This window comes from Microcaecilia unicolor, chromosome 1 (genome assembly GCF_901765095.1).
Source record: "Microcaecilia unicolor chromosome 1, aMicUni1.1, whole genome shotgun sequence".
In the NCBI taxonomy this organism is placed as follows: Eukaryota; Metazoa; Chordata; class Amphibia; order Gymnophiona; family Siphonopidae; genus Microcaecilia; species Microcaecilia unicolor.
This window is the reverse complement of record NC_044031.1, coordinates 174892711-174909097: the sequence shown is the minus strand read 5'-3', so window position 1 is coordinate 174909097 and position 16387 is coordinate 174892711.

Sequence of the window (16387 nt, the reverse complement as noted above, 5' to 3'; positions counted from 1 at the left end):
TTGGACTAATACATTTAGCTTTCAGAGTCCAAAACCTCCTTCCTCGGGTCATTACAGTCTACTGCTGTTACAGTATCCTCTCCTGACCTGAGTAGGGGGTTTTGTTCTCTGAAAATTAGTCAAAATGTATTTACAGATTACCTTATTTCCGTGTTCTATTTATAACATTAACACAGCTACAACACTACTTTATCCTAAAGCAAAACAAGAAAATAAATGTATTTACAGTTTGTTGTCTCTGGTTTCTGCTTTCTGCTTTCCTCCTCTTCACTCTCTCCTTTCCATCCAGCATCTTTCTTCTATTTGTCCCTGCCATCCAGTGCCTGCCTTCTCTCTCTCCCTGCTCCTGCTATCCAGTGCCTGCCCTCTCCTGTCCCCTCCATCCACCGTCTGCCCTCTCTCTCCCTTCCATCCACCATCTGCCCTCTCTCTCCCTCTGCCCCTTCCAACCACTATCTGCCCTCTCTCTCCCTTCCATCTATCGTCTGCCCTCTATCTTTGCCCCTTCCAAAGACTATCTGCCCTCTCTTTCCCTTCCATTTATCGTCTGCCCTCTCTCTCTCGCTCTCTCTCTCTCCCTCCCTTCCATCCAGGATCTGTCCTCTCTCTCTGCCCCCTCTTTTCAGCCCCCAGTTCCAGCCCCAACCCACTTCTCCCACCTGCCCCCTTTTTTCAGACCCCGCTCCAGCCCCATTATCCCACCAGTCCCCTGTTTCAGCTTAGTTTCAGCCCCAGCCCTTTTGTCCCACCAGTTCCTGAGCTTCAGCCCCATCCACTTTCTCCCTGTCCCCTTTTCAGCCCCCAGTTCCAGAACTAGCCCCCTTATCCCACCTACCCTCCTTTTCAGCCACCAGTTCCAGTCCCCTTCATCCATCTGCCTCTCATTATGCCCCCCCCCTTCAGCCCCAGCCCCCTTCTCTCATCTGCTACCCCCTTTCCAGCCCCAGACCCATTCTCCCACCTGCCCCTGCCTCAGGCATGACCCCAATTCCAGCTCAGCCTCCTCCCATCTGAGCCTATTTCTCTCTGCCACCCGGCCCCCTGCAATGCATTTTTAAAACATCTGAATCAGCAGCGCCAGCGTGCATGCCTGTGAAAGAGACAGATTGCTGACTCTGGCCTTCCCTCACTGTTTCTCGCCCTCATGGAAATAGGAAGTTACATCAGAGGAGGGTGGGACACAGTGAGGGAAGGCGCGAGGCAGCAGTCTGCCTCTTTCACAGGCGGACGCAAGGTGCTGCGCTGCCAATTCAGATGTTTTAAAAATGCATTGCAGGGGGCTGGATTGCAGAGAGAAGGGGGCTGTCGAGGGAGCTGAGGGTAGGCAGGTGGAGACTGGGGACTGCAGCGCCAGCAGCATAAATAAAAAACAGGATGGGGTGGGAGCGGAGCACCCCCCCCCCCCCTTTATGATTACACCCTGGGCGGACAACTCCCACTGCCCCGCCCTTGGTACTCCACTGAATATTACACCCTTTCTGCAAAAACTGCACTGGTTACGTGTTCCCTATAGTGACAAATTTAAAACTCTGATTTTCAAGGCTTTCAGACAAAATGGGCCAGAATACCTAAATAATAAGTTAGGCCTGTACATGCCTTTGAGGCTTGTAATGTAAAGATACTTGAATGTGCTGTTCACCACCTTTGCCTTGACTTTCTTTCATCTCAAGCTATTCTTGATCTACTTCAATCTGACTTTCGCCCCCTTCATTCAACTGAAACAGCGCTTGCTAAAGTCTCCAATGATCTGTGCCTGGCCAGATCCAAAGGTCTCTATTCTATCCTACTACTACTACTTAACATTTCTAGAGTGCTACTAGGGTTACTCAGCGCTGTACAAATTAATAACTAAGGACGGTCCCTGCTCAGAAGAGCTTACAATCTAAAGGACGAAATGTCAAGTTGGGGTAGTCTAGATTTCCTGAGTAGAGGTGTTGTGATTAGGTGCCGAAAGCAACATTGAAGAGGTGGGCTTTGAGCAATGATTTGACGATGGGTAGGGGAGGGGCCTGGCGTATGGGCTCAGGGAGTCTGTTCCAAGCATGGGGTGAGGCGAGGCAGAAAGGGCGGAACCTAGAGTTGGCGGTGGTGGAGAAGGGTACTGAAAGGAGGGATTTGTCTTGAGAGCGGAGGTTACGGGCAGGGACGTAAGGGGGAGATGAGGGTAGAGAGGTAAGGAGGGGCTGCAGATCGAGTGCATTTGTAGGTTAGTAGGAGAAGCTTGAACTGTATGCGGTATCTGATCGGAAGCCAGTGAAGTGACTTGAGGAGAGGGGTGATATGAGTATATCGGTCGAGGCGGAAGATAAGACGTGCGGCAGAGTTCTGGATAGACTGAAGGGGGGATAGGTGGCCAAGTGGGAGGCCAGTGAGGAGTAGGTTGCAGTAGTCAAGGCGAGAAGTAATGAGCGAGTGGATGAGAGTTCGGGTGGTGTGCTCAGAGAGGAAGGGGCGAATTTTGCTAATGTTGTAGAGGAAGAAGCGACAGGTCTTGGCTATCTGCTGGATATGCGCAGAGAAGGAGAGGGAGGAGTCGAGGATGACACCGAGGTTGTGGGCAGATGAGACGGGGATGATGAGGATGTTATCAACTGGAGATAGAGAGTGAAGGGAGAGAAGTGGGTTTGTGGGTGGGAAAACAATAAGTTTCAGTCTTGGCCATGTTCAGTTTCAGGTGGCGGTTGGACATCCAGGCAGCGATGTCGGATAAGCAGGCCGATACTTTGGCCTGGGTTTCCGCGGTGATGTCTGGTGTGGAGAGATACAGCTGGGTGTCGTCAGCATAAAGATGATAGTGGAAACCATGAGATGAGATCAGGGAGCCTAAGGAAGAGGAGTAGATTGAAAAAAGAAGGGGCCCAAGGACAGATCCCTGAGGAAACTCCAACAGAGAGCGGGATAGGGGAGGAGGACGAACCATGAGAGTGTACTCTGAAGGTACGATGGGAGAGATAAGAGGAGAACCAGGAGAGGACAGAGCCCTGGAACCCAAAGGAGGACAGGGTGTCAAGAAGTAGGTTGTGATTGACAGTGTCAAAAGCGGCGGATAGGTCGAGGAGGATGAGGATGGAGTAGTTACCTTTGGATTTGGCAAGGAACAGGTCATTGCAGACTTTAGATAGTGCCGTTTCTGTCGAGTGTAGGGGGCGAAAGCCGGATTGAAGTGGATCGAGGATGGCATGAGAGGAGAGAAAATCAATGCAGCGGCTGTGAATGGCACGTTCAATATCTGGAGAGGAAGGGTAGGAGGGAAATGGGGCGGTAGTTGGAGGGACAGGTAGGGTCAAGAGATGGTTTTTTGAGGAGTGGTGTGACCACAGCATGCTTGAAGGTGTCCGGGACAGTTGCAGTGAGAGAGATTGAGGATATGACAGATGGTGGGGGTGATAGTAGGCGCGATGGTGCTAAGTAGTTTGGTGGGGATGGGGTCTGAGGAACAGGTGGTGGATTTCGAGGAGGAGAGGAGATGGGCGGTTTCCTCTTCGGTGATATCAGGAAAAGAGGAGAAGGAGGCCTGGGTTGGTTGGTTGAGAGAGTGGGTTATAGGATGAAGAGGAGGAGAAGGTTTGGTGGTGAATTCAAGGTTGATCTTCTGGACCTTGTCACGGAAGTAGTCGCCCAGAGATTGAGGGGGGGTGGGAGCAGAGGGCACTTTGAGGAGGGAGTTGAGGGTGGTGAAGAGACGACGAGGATTAGAGCTGAGGGAATTAGTCAATTGGGTGTAATAGTCCTGTTTGGTGAGGAACAGGGATGATTGGAAGGAGGATAGCATGAATTTGAAGTGAATGAAATCAGTATGGGTGCGAGATTTCCCCCAGAGGCGTTCAGCCGAACGGGCGCAGGAGCGAAGGTATCGGGTGCAAGGGGTCAGCCAGGGCTGGGGATTGGTACGCCTTGTGGGACGGGAGATGGACGGTGCAAGGGTGTCTAGAGCAGAGGAGAGAGTGGCATTGTAAGTGGAGACAGCTTTGTCAACAGATTCGGAGAACGTGATGGAAGGGAGGAGATCAGAGATACTAGAGGATAAGGTGAGGGGGTCAACAGCCTGGAGATTTCTGGAAGTAGTATTTAGTGTTGGGCGAGAATGAGGGGGAGGGTGCTGAAGTGTGAATGTGATTAGGTGATGGTCAGAGAGAGGAAGAGCTGATGCGCGGAAATTGGAGGGTGAGCAAGTAGAAGAGAGGACGAGATCAAGACAGTGGCCAGATTTGTGAGTAGGGGTGGAGGAGCTCAGTTGGAGGTTGAAGGAGGAGGTAAGAGTGAGGAACTGAGAAACATATGAGTCGGATGGGTTATCAATGTGTATGTTGAAGTCACCAAGAATGAGGGATGGGGATGAGGGCTCAAGAAAGACGGAGAGCCAGGCATCGGAGTCGGTAAGGAAGGAAGGGAGGGACTTATTAGGGGGGCGGTAAATGACTGCAACTCTGAGTGGCAGCGGGTGGAATAGACGGATGGAGTGAACTTCAAAGGATGAGAAGCAGTGAGACTGAGGTAGGTGGAGAGGTTGAAAACTGCAGGAGGGCGAAAGTAGTAGCCCCAACGCCGCCTGCGCGCCCAACTGGGCGGGGCGAATGGGAGAAAAGATAACCTCCGTGGCTTAGGGCCACGATTGAGGCAGAGTCGTCAGGGGTGAGCCAGGTTTCAGTTAGGGCGAGCAGTTGAAGGGAATGGGAGATGAAGAGATCGTGGGTGAAGGGAAGTTTGTTGCAGATTGAGCAGGCGTTCCACAGGGCGCACGAGAAGGGGAGGGAGGAGGGGAATAGAGATGAGATTGGAGATATTGTGGGAACGTTTGCATAGATGAGATGAGGACGAGGACAGGTGTGGGGGACCTGGGTTGGGATTGATGTCTCCCGCGGATAGCAGAAGAAGGAGCAAGAGAGTGTGGAGAAGGGTGGGTGAGGAAGGGCGACGAAGCCCCAGACCCATTCTCCCACCTGCCCCTGCCTCAGGCATGACCCCAATTCCAGCTCAGCCTCCTCCCATCTGAGCCTATTTCTCTCTTCCACCCAGCCCCCTGCAATGCATTTTAAAAACATCTGAATCAGCAGCGCCAGCGTGCATGCCTGTGAAAGAGGCAGATTGCTGCCTCTGGTCTTCCCTCACTGTTTCTCGCCCTCATGGAAATAGGAAGTTACATCAGAGGAAGGTGGGACACAGTGAGGGAAGGCCCAAGGCAGCAGTCTGCCTCTTTCACAGGCGGACGCAAGGTGCTGCGCTGCCAATTCAGATGTTTTAAAAATGCATTGCAGGGGGCTGGATTGCAGAGAGAAGGGGGCTGTCTAGGGAGCTGAGGGTAGGCAGGTGGAGACTGGGGACTGCAGCGCCAGCAGCATAAATAAAAAACAGGATGGGGTGGGAGCGGAGCACCCCCCTTTATGATTACACCCTGGGCGGACCACTCCCACCGCCCGCCCTTGGTACTCCACTGAATATTACACCCTTTCTGCAAAAACTGCACTGGTCCCTATAGTGACAAATTTAAAACTCTGATTTTCAAGGCTTTCAGACAAAATGGGCTAGAATACCTAAATAATAAGTTAGGCCTCTACATGCCTTTGAGGCTTGTAATGTAAAGATACTTGAACGTGCTGTTCACCGCCGTTGCCTTGACTTTCTTTCATTTCAAGCTATTCTTGATCTACTTCAATCTGGCTTTCGTCCCCTTCATTCAACTGAAACAGCGCTTCCTAAGTCTCCAATGATCTGTTCCTGGCCAGATCCAAAGTATCTATTCTATGCTCATCCTTCTCGATCTATCTGCTGCTTTTGACACTGTTGATCACAGCCTACTCCTTGATACGCTGTCCTCACTTGGATTTCAGGACTCTGTTCTTTCCTGGTTTTCTTCTTATCTATCCCAGCGTACCTTTTGTGTATTCTCTAGTGGATCCTCCTCTACTTCTATCCCACTGTCAGTTGGTGTACCTCAGGGATCTGTCCTGGGACCTCTTCTTTTCTCCATTTATACTTCTCAGCACCATCTGAAACTAAACATGACCAAGACTGAGCTTCTTATCTTTCCCCCTAAACCAACCTCTCCTCCTTCCCCATTCTCTATTTCTGTGGATAACACTCTCATCCTTCCTGTCTTATCAGCTCGTAACCTTGGGGTCATCTTCGACTCCTCCCTCTCCTTCTCTGCACATGTTCAGCAGACTGCTAAAACCTGTCGTTTCTTTCTCTATAATATCAGCAAAATTCACCCATTCCTTTCTGAGCACACTACCAGAACCCTCATCCACACTCTTATCACCTCTCGCTTAGACTATTGCAACTTGCTTCTCACAGGTCTCCCACTTAGCCATCTCTTTTCTCTTCAATCTGTTCAAAATTCTGCTGCACGACTAATATTCCGCCAGTGTCATTATGCTCATATTAGCCCTCTCCTCAAGTCACTTCACTGGCTTCCTATCCGTTTCCGCATACAGTTCAAACTCCTCTTATTGACTTATAAGTGCATTCACTCTGCAGCTCCTCAGTACCTCTCCACTCTCATCTCTCCCTACATTCCTCCCTGGGAACTCCGTTCACTGGGTAAATCTCTCTTATCTGCACCCTTCTCCTCCACCGCTAACTCCAGATTCTGTTCCTTTTATCTTACTGCACCATATACCTGGAATAGACTTCCTGAGCCGGTACGTCAAGCTCAATCTCTGGCCGTCTTCAAATCTAAGCTAAAAGCCCACCTTTTTGATGCTGCTTTTAACTCCTAACCCTTACTCGTTCAGAACCATTATTTCATCATCCTCACTTTAATATTCCCTTATCTCTTGTTTGTCCTGTTTGTCTGTCCTAATTAGATTGTAAGCTCTGTCGAGCAGGGACTGTCTCTTCATGTTCAAGTGTACAGCGCTGCGTATGTCTAGTTGCGCTATAGAAATGATGAGTAGTAGTAGTAGTAATGTCATCTCAAATTATATGATGTGATACCAGCCAGCAAGCATTCTCGGGAGTAGCCCCCATACTCTGCAGTTCAGTCCCATAGGGGTTAGGCCTAACTCAAGACTACCTCTACTTCAGGAAGCCAAGTGAAAGCCTGTCTCTTCTCTCAAACCTTTAATACATGTGGGGACTGACTATCCCCTTAATTGAACTAGTTTGCCACACACCGTATAACAAAGATAATTTTAGAATAATCTAATGAAAAGGCTCAAGATAGGCTGACTTTGCTGGTTAGTTGTGTTTTGAACAGGACCTAAATTTCCTTATGCACTTGTACTTCAACAAGTCTATGATTCTTAATCTGGAACAGAGAATATGGATAGATCCAGATGTATCTCATATTATGTAGGAACAACATAAATTGCTTCTTTCCATGAGATGAGACTTTGGGGCCCTTTTACAAAGGTGCGCTGATAAATGGCCTGTGGTAGCGTAGACACGTATTTTGGGTGCATGCAGAATCATTTTTTAGCACACCTATAAAAATGCCTTTTTAAAATTTTTGCTGAAAATGGACAGGGCAAAATTAAAATTGCCGTACCTCCGTTTTGGGTCTGAGACCTTACCGCCAGCCATTGACCTAGCGGTAAAGTCTCACGCGGTAACCAGGCGGTAATGACACACGTGCATCAAATGCCACTTGGCGTGCGGCTGAAAATAACGATTATTTCTCAGACACGTGTATCGGACGTGTGCCAAAAATGAAATTACCGCAAGAGCCACATGGTAGCTGGGCAGTAACTCCAGTTTAGCATGTGCTGGGCACGTGTAGACACTTACGTGGCTTAGTAAAAGGGCCCCTAAGTCCTTGGGTGCTAAGTTTTTTTCTTTGTTACCCCTGCAAATGTTTGATTTATTATTCCAGTGATAAATATTTCTATGTTTCAGATCAATTAGGGCCTAATGGTTAGTGCAGTGTGTTGCAAACCTGGGGAACAGGGTACAATTCCCACTGCAGCTCCTCATGAGCCTAGGCAAGTCATCTAGCCCTCTATTGCCCCAGGTACAAATAACCTTAGATTTATAAGCCCATTAGGGACAGAAAAGTACCTGCAAAAAAATAACATAGTAACATAGTAGATGACTGCAGAAAAAGACCTGCACAGTCCATCCAGTCTGCCCAACAAGATAATTTCACGTGTGCTACTTTTTGTGTATACCTTACCTTGATTTGTATCTGCCATTGTCAGGGCACAGACCGTATAAGTCTGCCCAGCACTAGCCCCGCCTCCCAACCACCAGCCCCGCCTCCCAATCTTGGCTAAGCTTCTGGGGATCCCTTTCTTCCGAGCAGGATTCCTTTATGTTTATCCCACGCATGTTTGAATTCCGTTACCGTTTTCATCTCCACCACCTCCCGCGGGAGGGCATTCCAAGCATCCACCACTCTCTCCGTGAAAAAATACTTCCTGACATTTTTCTTGAGTCTGCCCCCCTTCAATCTCATTTCATGTCCTCTAGTCCTACTGCTTTCCCATCTTTGGAAAAGGTTCATTTGCGGATTAATACCTTTCAAATATTTGAACGTCAGTATCATATCACCCCTGTTTCTCCTTTCCTCCAGGGTATACATGTTCAGGTCAACAAGTCTCTCCTCATACGTTTTGTAACGCAAATCCCATACCATTTTCGTAGCTTTTCTTTGCACCGCTTCCATTTTTTTAACATCCTTCGCAAGATATGGCCTCCAAAACTGAACACAATACTCCAGGTGGGGCCTCACCAACATCTTATACAGGGATATTAAAATAGTATGTGTAAACCACTTTGACTGTATCTACAGAAAGGCAATATATAAAGTGTGGAATAAACACAAAACATACCAGCTTTGGAGTCTGAAAATTAATAAGGGAAGTACGCTGCATTAAGTTTTAGTTTGATTGAATTATTTTACTGTTATAATTCCACTAATCATGTCTCCGCTCCTATAATTGAGGTCTAATGTGATTTGTAGGAGTATTTTTTCCATTTATTTTTTTTCTAAACAATTTATGTTTGTTTGTTTTTTGTTACATTTGTACCCCGCGCTTTCCCACTCATGGCAGGCTCAATGCGGCTTACATGGGGCAATGGAGGGTTAAGTGACTTGCCCAGAGTCACAAGGAGCTGCCTGTGCCGGGAATCCAACTCAGTTCCTCAGGACCAAAGTCCACCACCCTAACCACTAGGCCACTCCTCCATTTCCTTTATTTCTTTATGCAATATCTCCTCTTTATCAAGTTTCTGAATGCAGGTGGATTTATTTATTTTATTTATTTGTTGCATTTATATCCCACATTTTCCCACCTATTTGCAGGCTCAATGTGGCTTACATAGTACCGGAGAGGCATTCGCAGGCTCCGGTGTGCACAAATACAAAATGATATTGTGGTGGGATAGGTTCTCGTGGAACAGTCTTATTGGGGTATTGTAAGGTGGAAAGGTTGTGTAATGAGCATTGCGTACTTAGGTTTTGATGTGTTGCAGAGTTTGAGCATTTAAGTTGGATCGGTAGGGTATGCCTTTTGAAACAAGTTGGTTTTTAGTGCTTTCTAGAAGTTTAAATGGCCATATGATGTTTTCACAGCTTTCGGTAGTGCGTTCCACAATTGTGTGCTTATGTAGGAGAAACTGGATGCGTAGGTTGATTGTATTTAAGTCCTTTGCACCTTGGGTAGTGGAGATTTAGATATGTCCGTGATGATTCGGATGTGTTTCTGGTTGGTAGGTCTATGAGATCTATCATGTAGCTCGGGACTTCTCCGAAGATTATTTTATGGACTAGGGTGCAGATTTTGAAGGCGATGCGTTCTTTGATAGGGAGCCAGTGTAGTTTTTCACGGAGGGGTTTAGCGCTTTCAAATTGTGTTCTTCCAAATATAAGCGGGGCTGCCGTGTTTTGAGCGGTCTGAAGTTTCTTTAGGATCTGTTCTTTGCATCCCGCATAAATTCCATTACAGTAGTTGATGTGACTTAGTACCATTGATTGTATCATATTGCAAAATGTTTCCCTTGGGAAGAATGGTTTCAGTTGTTTGAGTTTCCACATTGAGTGGAACATTTTCTTTGTTGTGTATTTCGCTTGGCTCTCTAGTGTTAGGTTACGGTCCAATATGACACCGAGGATTTTCAGGGTGTCTGAGATAGGGAGGGTGTGGTCTGGGGTGTTGATAGTTGTGGGGTTGTATGTGTTATATTGGGATGAGAGGATAATACAGTGTGTTTTTTCTTTGTTGAGTTTTAGTTGAAATGCATTAGCCCATGAGTCTATGATGTTCAGGCCGAGCTTGATTTTGTTGTTGATTTCTGTTAGGTCATGTGTGAATGGAATGTATATTGTGACATCGTCTGCATAGATAAAAGGGTTAAGGCCTTGGATGGATAATGCCTTGGCTAGTGGGGTCATCATAAGGTTGAAGAGGATCGGTGATAGTGGTGATCCTTGAGGTACTCCACAGTCTGCTTTCCACGGTGGTGATATGTTGGAGTTTGATCACTTGGTATGTTCTTGTGGTTAGGAAACCCTTGATCCAGCTAAGTATATTTCCACCTATTCCAAAGTTATCTAGTAATCTTAGTAATATGTTATGGTTTACCATGTCGAATGCGCTGGACATGTCGAATTGGAGGAGAAGGATGCTTTTGCCTGTTGCTATTTCCTGCTTGAATTTGGCTAGGAGCGTAATTAGTACTGTTTCAGTGCTGTGGAGGGGGCGAAATCCTGATTGTGATTCATGTAGTATGGAGAATTTGTTTATGTAATCAGTGAGTTGCTTGGTTACCAAGCTTTCCATCAGTTCGATTACCAGTGGGATAGATGCTACAGGATGGTAATTAGTGATAGCGTTTGTTTTTTTTTCTTGGTGTCTTTTGGTATTGGGGTGAGTAGGATATTGCCGTTTTCCTTAGGGAAGAGACCTTGCTGAAGCAAGTAGTTTAAGTGGGATGTGAGGTCTGTTGTTAAGCGGTCAGGGGTGGATTTTATTAAGTAGCTGGGACAGGTATCAAGTTGACAGTGGGTGTTGGTGAACCTTCTGATCACCTGGGTGACTGTTCCGATGGTGAGGAGAGTGAAGTTTGACCAGGTTCGGTCAGCTGGGTATTCTCCAGGTGTTGGGTCCAAACCAGTGAGGAAGTTTTCGATATCGGTATTGTCCTGAGGCAGCGTGTTGCATAGGTTTACAATTTTTTCGTTGAAGTACTTAGCGAGTACTTTTGTAATTGTAATTTTCAAAAACTTCAATAACTATAAAATATATTAAAAAGAATAACTACGGTCAATTCCACATACATTTTTAACTGTACATAAAATTTATCTTTACTTTAGCCACCTATTTCTCCTGACCACTTTGTTCTATCCATCTTGTCATTGTTTATGTCTTTGGTGATTGTTAGAAGCAAAAACCAGCCTATGAACGTCCATATGGGCTCAGAAGAACATAAATGTGGAAAAAACATCCAAACCATATCCAACAGGGATACCAGGAATATCCAAATGCTATCATTCATAAATGGACAGCAAAAAGGCATGGAAACAGGTAATTCAAATATACAAAACTCAATTTTAAAAAAGAATACTTTGCTAAGTTAATAGGTCAGGACTTAATAGACAATAACAAATTGTTTTCATTGGTAGCTCATTTAATCAAGACCGATGATTTAACCTCAGGGTCTAACTCTGTCACCCCATCTGCGGATGATCTAGCTAATTATTTTAACACTAAAATAAGCACACAAATTAGAATTAGCTAAGAATTCTTCTCCATCTATAATGAATAACATAGGAAGATCCAATAAATTAAAGTTCAGACAAATTTTCAAGTATTAGAATTAGATCATGAGATCCCTGTGGATAGAACCTGGACACATTTTCCAGTAGCTACATCTAAAGAGGTCACCAAACTATTAAAGAAGTTTGCTAAACCTCACTGCCTCCAAGATTCCTGTCCAACCTATTTAATATGAAATTGCCCTGTATTATTTTATAGAGGCAGTTACAAACTGGCTAAATAACTTTCAACAAGGAATTTTTAATCAGAAGGTAAAATATTAACTCCAATTATTAAAAAAAAAAAAGATGTTACAAACTATAGGCCAGTAGCCTCCATTCCTCTACTGACAAAGATAACGGAAAGATGAGTTACTGCCCAACTGCTTAGAGAAACTAATTGCTTTTCCTTTACCAAAACCATATCCAAGAATTCTTATGGTAAAACTTCATCTCTTGATGCTTATTTCAAGGAGGTGTGAAAAACTCATGCCAACCATATCCTCTGTATTATAGTGCTAGTTACTCTTCAAAAGTAATTAATTACATTTGCTGGGATGGTGAATTAAAAGTGAATAAATTGTTTGTTTGTTTGTTTATTTATTTATTGCATTTGTATCCCACATTTTCCCACCTATTTGCAGGCTCAATGTGGCTTACATAGTTTTGTTAACATTGCCATTCCTAAATATCAGATACAGTTAGTGTTGTGCAGAGATTAAGTAGGGAAGAGGGAAGGGAGTGATTAGGGTAATTATAGAAGGTAGGCTTTCCTAACTGAGTGGGTTGGTGAGGTATATTAGTGAAGCTATCGGTTATCGGTTCTCATTGTAGGCTTTGTTGAAGAAGTATGTCTTCAGAGATTTGCGAAAGATATTTATTTCGTTGATTGTTTTCAGGTCTGTAGGTAGTGCATTCCATAACTGCGTGCTCATATAAGAGAAGGTAGTGGCATGCATCAGCTTGTATTTTAGACCTTTACAGTTGGGGAAGTGCAGGTTGAGGAATTTGCGAGATGCTCTTGTGGCGTTTCTGGGAGGTAGGTCCACGAGGTTTAGCATGTAGGTTGGGGCGTCTGCGTGAATGATTTTGTGTACAATCATGCAGATCTTGAACGCAATTCGTTCCTTAAGTGGGAGCCAGTGAAGTTTCTGTCTTAAGGGTTTTGCACTTTCATATTCAGTATTCTGGGCAGTTTGGAGTTTTTTGATAGTCTGTTCTTTAAAGCCTGCGTACAGTGCGTTACAGTAGTTCAGATGACTTATTACCATTGACTGTACCAGGGTGCGGAAGATGTATCTTGGGAAGAACGGTTTTACTCTTTTGAGTTTCCACATGGAGTAGAACATCTTTTTTGTCGTGTTTTTCACATGGGCATCAAGAGTGAGGTTTCGATCAATGGTGACTCCAAGAATTTTCAAGTTTTGTGAGACAGGAAGAGAACAGTATGGTGTGATTATGGTGGAGAAATCTTTTGTGTTATGTTGTGAGGTGAGTACAAAACATTGTGTTTTTTCTGTGTGAAGTTTTAGTTGGAATGCATCTGCCCATGTGTGCATTGTTTGGAGGCTTTGGTTGATTTCGTTGGTGATTTCATTTAGATCATATTGGTTACTAGTAACTCAATATTGCACATCACTGCTTATTAATAAACTGAGTACCCCAGTATGAGCCTTAAAGTGATTGGGTGAGAAACTTGTTGAGTGGAAGGCTAAGCCTCCCCAGCTCAGGTCCGCTCACTTGCAAAATCTTTTACCTGAAGTTGTGATTTTCCTCTTTCCCCTGCCCAAGTCATCCTGGCAAACTGGAAGTGAAGGCAGCGCAGCAATGCTCACTGAGGCAGGCATGCTCTGCTGAAGTTGCTTAAAAGAATACAACCAGTGCTATATATGTCTTTGGTGTGGGAAGAACTTCTCATTCGGGGTGAGCTTGAAGTGAACAACATTCAAATTAAAGAGAACAGGTTTGGAGGGAGTTGTGCAAGTGAGACTGGGGAGAAATAAAAAATAAATAGTGTAATTGTTAAAATCTTTAAATGGTTCAAAGTTTTTGTTTTTTTTCTGAGCATGTACACCGAGAGGAGGGCATGACTGCAATGATGTGTGCATAATTATCAGGTAACCTGGGATAGCTATAGCTAAAAGCCATTTCATTGGCTGGTGGTTCCAACAGTATGTTCAAAGAGGAAGTTTAGCTGACATAGTGTTGACAGAGCTGGTAAGTGAAAATCTGATTGCTTTTTTGTTTGTTTGTTTTTATATAAAACATTCTCGGATAGGATGAGTTTGTGATATGTGAAAATACATTTTGCTTCAATGAAATTGCTAAACTTTAGAGTCAGAGACTTATCAATGAGGGATACATACAGTGCATTTTTTGTGCCGTCACTGAGTAGGGAAGGCTCAAGGCTGTCTGAGGTGTTCCCACTTCCTTCCCAGACCCAGACAATAATAATTCGAGGAAATTGTGGCACGCAGCGCACGTTGGATTTCAGGAGAGGTAGGTGCTGACTCTGAAGGTTTTAAGTCAAAATAAAAAAAATAACATTTTGTTTCATGCAGATCTCTTTTGTTTAAACATAACTAAATGGGCTTTAAGCCCCAAATGCTTTTGGTTTTCCTATATTTTGTTTGTGATGACTTATACTGTGCCAAAATTGAAATTTGAAACCTCTTATCTCTATCTGGTAATTAATAAAAGGAGCTCATTGTGAACACTATCCACCCTAAAAGGGTGTTTTGTGGCTCTACATGAGAATTGTGATATTATGATCCCTTGTTTCATATTGTTCACGGTCTGCATTTTCCATATGGGTGGTATATTGGTGTATTAAGGTCTGCTCAGTGTAATATTTATGGTACAGTAAGGTTCTGAGTGTGTTTTTGCACAAAGTTGTGCATAGTGTTTTGCAGTTGAGTTATTGTGGTTAGTATATGCTTTGAGCAACCACTTTATTCTTTGACATATGATACATATCTAATATCTAAATTTAATAAAAAAGGTATTGTGACTATTTTATTTTTACTTATTTTTTTTTCTGTGTGTTGTCAGACAATTATGGATGTAAGCTCTGCCCCTGACCACACCCCTAACCCCACCCCCTTTAGCCTCCCCAAACATTTCGGCCTATGAAATAGCCCATATAAAAATGAGTTTTGGACACAAATCAAATGTGTGCAAAGCCTAGCTCACACATCAGTGCACAGCACATTTAAATCCATGAAATGAGGCTTTTGACTATTCAGCGCAGTTGCAGAGAAGTGTGCAATAGACTAAAAAGCTGAGCATAATGCTGGGGCTTTAACACCATATCTAAAAAGGTATAAAAGTTTAGCTTGGAACTGCAGTTTTCATGCCTGTTTCTTCTCTTTACTGTGAACACAATGACCCACAACTTTTTTTTTGTTACAACATGAAGAAATTAAGAAGCCCTTTTACTAAGCTGCATAGGCACGTACGCGAGTTCTAAGCACATCAGTTTTGAACTACTGCCTGGCTACTGAGAGGCCCGGGTGGTAATTTCATTTTTTACGTGAGTCCACTAGGTGCACCGGAAAATTTCCGACATTCAGCGCTAACCGGGCAGTAATCGGCATTGTACGTGCGTAGACCATTACCACCCAGTTAATGTGTGACATTTTACCACCAGGTCAATGGGTGGCGATAAGGTCTCAGTCTCAAAATGGACGCGCGCCAATTTTTATTTTGCCACACGTACATTTTCAGTCAAAAGAAATTCCTTTTTTTGCAGGTGCGCTGAAAAATGGACCTGCTTGCATCCAATACATGCGTCTACACCAGCGCAGGCCATTTTTCGGCGCACCTTAGTAAAAGGACCCCTCAATGAATATATAGAAAATTATGACTGACTTCATGATTTCCAGTCTGGATTCCCTAAGTATGGGCCAGAAGGCCATTATTTTACAATTTGATTTGTCATGTGCTTTTGACTTGATGGAACATCAATTAATGCTGAGCATTTTGGGTGGCTTTGGAACTGGTGACAATGTATTGTCTTGGTTCACTGGTCTTCTCATGTCAAGGGCATATACCCCTGGATTCTATATAGCGTGGCTTAAATTGCGCATGCTTATCCAGTCATAATGTGGATTTGCATGTTCAACTTTAGTTAGTTAACAAGCCAATCGGTGTTGATAATTACCACTTAACAAGCAATTATTTACACTAATTGGCATTAATTAGAATTTACACCCACAACTGTCTATGTGTATTTCGTAACGTGATGCATGTAAATTCTAAGTTGCATAGTTGAAAAGGGAGCGTGACCATCAGTGTGGAATGGGTGGGTCATGGGCATTTCACAAATCTATACGCATTATTATAGAATACACCCTGTCCTTGCTAATTTAGGCATCAGGATTTACACCGTTTTACTTGGCATAACTGCCCATGATTAAATTTAGTCATGAGGATGGGCATTTGGCATATTCTATAATTCAAGTGCAAATTTAAGCTTATTCTATAAAGTACACCTAGATTTAAGCATACTTGATAGAATACACCTAGGTGCATTTTTTTCCATGTGGATTTCTCAGGAGCCATATATAGGATCTAGTCCATAGTGATAGATTCAAGGGAACCCTTTCTGAGTCTTGGTGTTCCAATTGAGCTCCTCTTTTTCACCAGCTCTCTTTAATGTTTTGGTGTCCTCTTTGGTGTAGTATTAAGTTC